The sequence below is a fragment of the Diabrotica undecimpunctata genome, chromosome 3, assembly GCF_040954645.1.
Source record: "Diabrotica undecimpunctata isolate CICGRU chromosome 3, icDiaUnde3, whole genome shotgun sequence".
NCBI classification, from domain to species: domain Eukaryota; kingdom Metazoa; phylum Arthropoda; class Insecta; order Coleoptera; family Chrysomelidae; genus Diabrotica; species Diabrotica undecimpunctata.
In genome coordinates, this window is record NC_092805.1 from 53,118,901 (window position 1) to 53,128,278 (window position 9,378).

The window sequence follows — 9,378 nt, forward strand, 5'->3', positions numbered from 1 at the left end:
TTTTATAGAAAGGTTTAACAGAACGGTGATTTGCATTAAGGTTTGGGAAATTATCAGTAAAAGTATTTCTATAGGCAGGATTTTTTGCATTATCCTTAATTTTAGTTGCATACGTTAGACAAAGGTAAGCTCTTTTATTATTTAACGACAACTCATTTGCTTCGCAAAGTAAACCTACAATCGGTGTTGTACAAAAGGCTCCCAGACATATTCTGAGTGCTGTATTGTGAATAGTGTCGAGCTTTTTAAGTACTGATTTCGATGCTGAGTCGTAAGCTATAGCCGCGTAGTCTAGTTGCGATTTTATAATAGTTCTGTATATAATTAGCAATGTACTCCTGTCTGAACTGCAATTCTTGTGTGCTAGAATTTTTAGCAAATTTAATTTTCTGTAACGTTTATGTTAGATTATTAATATGTTCTTTCTAATTCAACTTTCTGTCAAAAGTAAATCCTAACAATTTTAGCGAATCTTTTTGTTGTAGTCATTGGTTGTATAGATATAATGTGATTGGTGTACTGATTTTGTTTTTAGAAAATTTTAGATATTTAGTTTTTGTTTTTGAAAAAATAAATCCAGTTTTTTTTGACCATTTTTCAATATCTAACAAGAAACTCTGTGCAAGTTGTAAGAGGTTGCTTAAGTTTTTGCTTTGACCAAATATTACGAGATCGTCAGCATCTAAGGGGCCTTTAAGAGGAAGTTTTAAATTACGTAGAACATCATTTATGGCAATTATAAATAGCGTAGGACTTATCACAGATCCCTGAGGGATTCCATTTTCTAATTCGACTTTTGACGAAAAGTTACCATTTACTCTAACTTGCATATACCTTTTATATAAGAAGTTTTTTATAAATGCAAGTCAGTGTCCTTTAATTTCTAAATCGTACAGTAATCTGATGATATGGTGGCGCCAAGCTGTATCAAAGGCTCTTTCAATGTCGAAGAATATTCCAATACATTTTTGATTAAGAGAGAAGGCTTCATATACACTGCTTTCTATATCTATAACATTGTCTAGAGTTGATCTATTTTGTCGGAAACCACTTTATTCTGGAATAATAATATTTTGATCTTCAAGGATCCAGAGGAGACGACGATTGGCCATTTTTTCTAACAGTTTGCATGCAGTACATGTTAGTGCAATTGGTTTATAAGACTGAGGATCTGTCTTGGGATATTTTGGTTTTAAAATTGGTATTATAATAGAATCTCTCCATGCTGTTGGAAATTTCTGTTCTGTCCAAATAATATTAAATATGTTAAGAAGATGATTATGTGCGTTCTCAGGTAAATGCTGAAGAAAAACCATTGCGATATTATCTGGACCCTCACTAGTTCCTTTAAATGAGTTTAGTGCGACTTTGTATTAATTCATATTAAATTTGGAGCTTAAAGCATCTGTGTTATCTACAAACTGTATCATTACATTACATTCTTCGTTCTGTTTAAAGTTGATAAAAGTATTATTATAATTGCTTGTATTATTAAATTCTTCTGCTATTTCTAAGTCATCTGTGATTATTCTATTATCTGTCTTTAGTTGAGTAATTTTGTTATATCAAAGAGTTTAAACACTCTTACTCGAAAGCAACATCGACATACTAGTAACAACAGAAACCAAAAAGAAAGGAAATGGAACGGAAACAATAGAAGACCATATCCACTGCTGGGGCGGAGTTAATAAAGAATGTAGAGCAAAGGCAGGAGTGGGAATACTAATCAAAAATAAGTGGAAGAACAGGGTTAGAACATGGGAACCAATCAACGAGAGAATAATTAAAATGCATATAGACATATACGGTAAAGAGACAGTGATACTCGGAGTATATGCACCAACAGACGATTCTCCGAGAGTAGAAAAAGAACATTTCACGGAACAACTCCAAAATCAAATAGAGCTAATTAAAAGAACGTGGAGATAATTATAACAGGAGACCTTAACGGCAGAACCGGAAGGAAAGAAAACGATAAAGTAGTAGGGAGATTTGGAGAGGATGAACAAAACGATAATGGAGAACGTCTGATTAAATTATGCAAAGTAAACAACCTAAAAATCACCAACGGATTCTTCAGACATAAAAATATTCATAAATATACATGGACGCAAGAAACACGAAAGCTGAAATCGATAATAGACTACATAATAATCAAACAAGATACCACAATAAAGATCAAAGATGTGCGAGTCAAAAGAGGAGCAGAATGTGGAACTGAAAGAATAGACTACTGACAGCAAAATTGGGCATTAATTGGAAACATAACAAGACCCCATCCACATCCATCCACAGAAGAACCATTAAACACTATAAGAGAAAAACAATACAATATAGAACTACTCCAAGAACAATCAATAAGAGAACTATACCAACAACTTCTAGACTAAAAATGAATAGAATTTAGATACGGCAACATCGAAGAAATATACGAGCATATAAAGGTGAGTATAAAGCAAGCAGCATTCGAAGTCCTTAAGGAAAAAGAACATATAACAAATAAACAGCACTATTATGAAATAAATGAACCAACAAAAAGAATAATTGAAGAAAAAAAGCAACTATACAGAAAATGGCTGACTACAAACAACGATGAAGTTAATAAAGAATATAGAGAAAAAGATAGAGAAGCGAAAAAACAAATAACACAGCAAAAGAATGAAGAATGGGAAAGAATCTGCTTAAATATTGAAACATATATAGGAGGTACAAGAACTTCGGAGTCATGGAAAGTACTGAGAGGATTGAAACAAAACTCAAAAGAAAAAATTAAATTGGGAAATATACAGGACAAAGAATGGAAGGACTACTACAAGGAACTATTAACAGAACAAAGACCACAATTCATTGAAAAAGAAAACAGGCGAAGACGAAGCAGATTCCCACAACACGAAATAGAAATAACAGATAGGGAAATGAGAACGGCCATAAAAGCAATCAAAAATAAGAAAGCACCGGGACCTGGAGGCATCTTAGCTGAGTTTATAAAATGCGGATCAAAAAAATTACACCGGATGATACAATGGATATTTCAGAAAGTCATAAATGGAGAACAGCTCCCAAAGGAATGGACGGAGGCATATATGACATCTATATTTAAGAAAGGAGATAGAAAACGATGCGAAAACTACAGAGGAAAAAGCGTAATATTATCAATAGGAAGATTATATGGGAAGATACTGCGAGAAAAGATAGAGCAAGCAATAAAAGGCAAAATCGGGGAGGATCAGGCAGGCTTCATAGCAGGAAGATCATGCATAGACCACATATACACACTGGAACAACTGTTGGAAAAGAAAAAGGCAAAAAATAGAGATATACACTTGGCATTTGTGGACCTGAGAAAGGCGTATGACTCTGTACCAAGGTCAGAACTATGGGAGGTAATGTACAAATTAGAAATACAGACGGAGCTCATAGAAGCTACGAAAGCTCTGTATAAAGAAAATAAAGTGTCCATTAAAATGGGAACAAGAATCATAGGAGACTTCACCACAACAAAAGGGCTCCTGCAGGGTTGTTCCACATCTCCAACCCTATTCAAAATATACTTAGAAAAAGCCTTGACTACATGGAAAAGAAAATGCGAAGGCATGGGAGTACCGGTACGGAACGAATACCTATATACGTTAAGCTTTGCAGACGATCAGGTAGTGATTGCACAAGACCAAGATGACCTCAGCTACATGATGAAGAAACTACAAGAAGAATATACCAAGGCTGGCCTAGATATTAACCTCGCGAAAACAGAGTACCTATCTACAAGTGAAGAAGACATAGAAGATCTACAGATTGATGACAACGTAACAATCAAAGGAAAGGATAAATTCAAATACCTGGGGTTTATAATCACGAAAAAGGCAACAACAGATGAAGAAATTACACAAAGATTAGGACAAACAAGAACAGCAATCCGACAACTTAACTCAGTATGGTGGGATAGACACCTAAATATGAAGACAAAAACGCAGATTTATAAAACATTAGTGCGAAGTATTATGACATATGGGGCTGAAAATTGGATCATAAACAAGAAAAACAGCAGTTAGATAGTAGCAACAGAGATGGAATGCCTGCGAAGATGCTGCAGAGTAAGAAGAATGGATAGGAGAAGTAATAACGAAATAAAGCAAAGAACATCAATAGAAACAGACATACTAACATATATAGAACAAAAAAGTTTAAAGTGGTATGGACATGTAAGAAGAACTAGCGACAGCAGATAGATAAAGAGAATAACCGAATGGAGCCCCATAGGAAGGAGGAAAAGAGGACGACCCCGAAAATCCTGGAGGAACGAAGTAGACGACGCCATGAGTAAGAGAGGCCTAAACGATGGAGAATGGAACAACAGAGAGAGATGGAAACGGTTGAGCGAGGGAAGGCAGTGAATACTGTAGAATCTCTAAATATATATATATATATATATATATATATATATATATATATATATATATATATATATATATATATATATATATATATATTTTGTTATAAGCCGATATTCTAGATATTTTTTTTGACATTCTTCCACATTTCAGACATAGAGGTCCTACTGTTTATACTGGACACAAATTGAGCCCACGAATTTCTTTTTGAAGTTATTGTTAACTGAGCTTTAGCTTTAAGTTTTTCAAATTATATTTTATTGTTTAGTGTTTTATGTCTTTTGTATTTGTTAAAGGGTTTTTTGGAAGCTTCGGTCGATGTCTTACATTGTTCATTCCACCAAGGAACTAGTTTATGTTCTGTTACAAGTGCAGTTTTTTTTAATGGTTACCTCGGCTGCATCTAAGATGATGCTGAATGTTTCGATGTCTGTTTTAATATTGTTGGAAATTTTACAGTTTGTGACATGTTTTTCTATGATATCTTCAAATAATGTCCAATTTGCTTCCTTCGTTTTCCACTTAGAGGTGTTCTTTCCATTTTTGGGCTTGAACAAGTTATTGGTGATTATTGTTGGGTAATGATCACTGTTATAAGTGTAGTCTAATCTGTTTAATGTCATTAATGCAGAGAAGTTATTATCCGCTTTCCTTAAGTCCAAGGGCGTTGATTCGCCTGTTTGTATAATGAATCTTGTAGGGCGTCCATCATTCAACAGTGATAAGTTATACTGATCTATTAATTCTTCAATAATAAGTCCCCTTTGATCATCATATGTACAACCCCAAATACTGTTGTAAGAATTAAAATCACCTGTTAAAATACGAGGAGAAGGTATTTGTCTCACGAGGTTAAAAAAGTCCTGTTTATCAATTAGTTGTCCTAGGAGTAAGTAAATCGTGCAAATATTTATTTTTGTGGTCCCTTCTAGAGAAATAGCTACAGCTTCTAAATGTGTTTGTAGGGGTAACCTACTTGCGGTTAATTTGTTATTTATAAGAATTGTCACTCCACCGCTTGCTATTCTTTGGATTAATCTATTTTTTGAAAAACTTTGATAATTATGAAAACAAGATTCGTTTCTTGAAGACAAATAGTATCTGGAGATAATCTGATAGTAGAATTTTTAACATCGGTAAGTTATTATAGTATCCGTTTATATTCCAATGAATAATTGAACTAAAGGACGCTATTTTTACTTTCTACTTATAAAAAAAGTTTTAATTTTATTAAGACTCTGGATCTGTGTCAAGTAAAACGTCATTTTCGTTGTCGGTAGTGGAGAGTCATTTAGGTATTTTGTGATTTTTTTTTAAGTTTGGTACATTTGATTTTAAGAGATCTATCTGTTATGTGAACAAATAAGTGACTAATCATTCCTAGTAATCCAGTATAATCATGTGTATAATTAGTTATAGTGGTGATAATATTTAGAGAACCTGGTGCGTTTTCTAACAGATCCATAAATTGGTCGTGATTAAGGATATAGGTGGTGAATGTTCATCTATTGTCGTTTTTAGGTCAGTCACAGAACTTTTCTTGGGTTTTGCCCCATACATAGTTGAACATAGCTTGGCCAAGCCTAGTTGAGGCTTGTCTGTTGAGTAATATCTAGTAGTATAGCGCTGTTCTTTTCTGGAAGTGTAATGGTATTGGTGACTGAGGATTCTTTCGGTTCGACATGCTCAGAATTTGTACTGTTTCTAAGGGAAGTAGATTGCTGATTGGGAAGTTTTTCTATGGTGTCCATTTGTAAAGGAGTGGTTAACGATGTTCAAATAGTTGGAGGTGTGGGTGATTGTTGAGAGTTTGTGGGTTTTTAGAATTATTAGCATTATGTCCTTTCTGTTTGCAGTTAAATCATAACTGATTATCTTAGGATAAGAAAATTCGATAGGATTTGTTATCGTAATTAATCAAAAAAGATTCTGGTAAAGAATTTATAATAGGGTTAATAAAAACTTGTCTTCTAAAACTGTAAATATGATTAAATACCGCTAAGGTAGAGCTAATACGAGTAAAGGTCATTGATGACAATAGCTTGAGACCTAGGTTTTCTAATTCGTGAATAAGAATATCATGGGGAATTAAGAGGCATACATTTGATAGAACTTACCTATCCGCTGGAGTTATATATTTTCTAGCTTGAACTGGTTTATCATTTATTAATAGTACACCATCACATACCTGCATAAAGTTGTCCACAATTTCTTTGTTCACTAGATACATGCATACTCGATTATTGGAGAGCCTTGAAGAAAATAAGATGTTTTTGAACTGTATAAGTGCTCCTGGTTGTATGAGGTAGTCCTGTAGGCGTAATCCATCATTTGAAGAGAAAACGATCGCTTGTGCGGGACTAGGGTATGTATGTTGGCTTAGAACTTTTGAGTAGGATTTAAATGTGTTGGTATGTTGTGGTACAGAGCTAATTACTTTGGAACTTCCATCTGATGTTACGGACATGATGAATCCTCTATATGCGATGGCACTTAACAAATCACAGTAAACTTCTTTACTCCAAATTAAACTTTAAAATGCGGAGAACTTTTAAGTTCGTATTTACACTTTTCAGTTTGTCCATTCTTTTCTACCAAAGCATGATTTTGTGTATTATCAACCTGTAGCATTTGGGAACTCGAAAGTTCAACTGTATTAGTTGTTCTGAGATTTTGAGAAACTTCTGGTGGTAACTGGAATTTAGCTGCAGATATAGTTTTAGAGAGCTTGCATTTGAGTGACTCGTTAATTTAATTAACTCGTGTTCAGAAACACTTTGCTTGAACAAGGCTGACACAGCTAAAGATCGATGAGAATGGTTTGTTATTTTATGTTTTTTTTGTGTCTATTCCAATTTTTTTAGCTGACATTTTTATCCACTTAGATACGGTGTTGATTCCAAGGACAGTTTTTGAACCAAGATCCATCCTTCCAGTTGGGCTGAACAGTAGAAAGAGTCTGTCTGATAAAATCTTTGGTTCCCTTTTTTCCATTAATTTCAAAAATAATCTAACTGGGCGTACATTTTCGGTTGATGAATTTCTTACCAGCCATTTGTTGCTTGCCAAACTTTTCGAACGGCCTTGATTTGTTTTGGAAAAAAATGCTGTTGTATTAAATTCGGCCCGTAAATTCTCCCATAACATCAAATTCATTCTGGAAAAAGTAAATCTTGCGGTTTGCGGCCTCATTGCCTCTCCAAGCGAGTTCAAATGAGCAAAGGTGAAAAACTTTTTTTCTGTTCCATCGGGGGTTTCCTCGTCGTAGTTTTGGATGATTTTCAATAGTTTTCGGTGAATAATGCTTTTGAACAGAATTTTCTGTTTTTCTTTGAACACTTTGAAGCTGCCTCTGCTTGGTATCTCTGGCCGATCTTGCACATTTGAAAGATATATCTGTGAAAGGGTCGATTTTTATACCGTACTCCGTAAAATATTTTTCTTGTATTATTTTTACTGTAGTATTCCACATTGACTTTACAGACGACTTGTCATTGCCTTTTTCCTGTTAAAGGCATAATCCTCCAAAATGTTTGCAAGTTCCGTTATGGTAGTGCATCTTTCAAACGTAAAATTTCTTATCCGTAGGAACTCCGAAAATTGGGTCCAAATAGAGCTTCTGCATCTATGCGTGTTCAATGGGACATTTTTCGAAACCAATTTTTTGATTTCTTCACCTGACTATCATGCAAATCTTGATTTTTCGTCTGGATTCATTATATCTGTTCAAAATTGATTAGGCCTCAATGACGTGTGTTAAACTGACAACAATAGAATTACCAGAGATCTTTGTGACGGATCTGTCATAATTTTGTCGATGAGAAATCTCGAGCAGGAAGTAGTTAAGTCAGTAGGAAACGTGGCATTGCTATGACGTTTTATCAGTTAAAAATAGTCTAGTGAAGTAGTCACTAATAAAACGAGAAATTCGAGAAAATGGTTTTTAATTGAAACTATTTTAATGAACAATGATGAATATAAAATTTCTAATTGTAGTCAAAAAATACGTAATAACTCTTTCTAAAACTCACCAAATTTCATTTGCATATATCAACCGGTTTCAAAAAAATAGATAAATCATCAGTTTGTAAGAACAATTTTAACACTCCGTATTTCGGAAACGAAGTATTTTCGGACATATGTTTATCTAGTAAGCTGTCATTATTTTTTCACTCCCCCTGACTCCCACTCACATTACCCCCTGAAATTTATCGCACTAATTTACTAACATAAAATAAATAAAAATAAACACATAAAAGGATTATCGGAAAAGCTTAAAAGGATAGGAAATAAATTCAACATTTCAACAACATTCAAAACAACAAACACGTTGAGATCGATTTTGTCCAAAACCAAACTTGAAGCAATGAACAAGAAAAGACAAGGAATTGCATTTATAAAATACCTTGTGAATGCGATCCGTTTTATTTAGGTGAAACATCAAGGCCATTAAATGTTAGAATAAGTGAACATTAATCCTATATTAAAAATAGAGAATTTGATAGATCTCAAATATGTAAACACGCATGGAATAATGAACATAGGGTTCAATGGAATGATTCAAATATAGTCCTAAAAGAAATGGATGGTAAAAAGAGAAAAATCAAAGAAGCGGCTCTAATTATGCTAAATGAGACCAATTGTGTCGCAAATTCCTCGGCAGAATGTAGTAGGATCTGGTTACCCATATTAAAAGAGGAGGTTATTAAAAGGAAAATACCAGTATTAGTAAGTCGGTAACATATAGAGAATGCATCATTTATGTTTTTTAAATAACAAACATATAAAATCGGAATTTGATGTTTATTGAAGGTAAACTAAATGCACGATCAAATACTTACCATGTCGGGATAGTATTATGAGGTTTTTTCCTGGGTTTTCCCTCATAATTTTATATGGAATCACTAACAGGAGAATTTTACTGTCATCATGGCATGTATTTGTCTTTTTAAAGACGAATTACATGTTATGATCTTTTCTGACGGATATT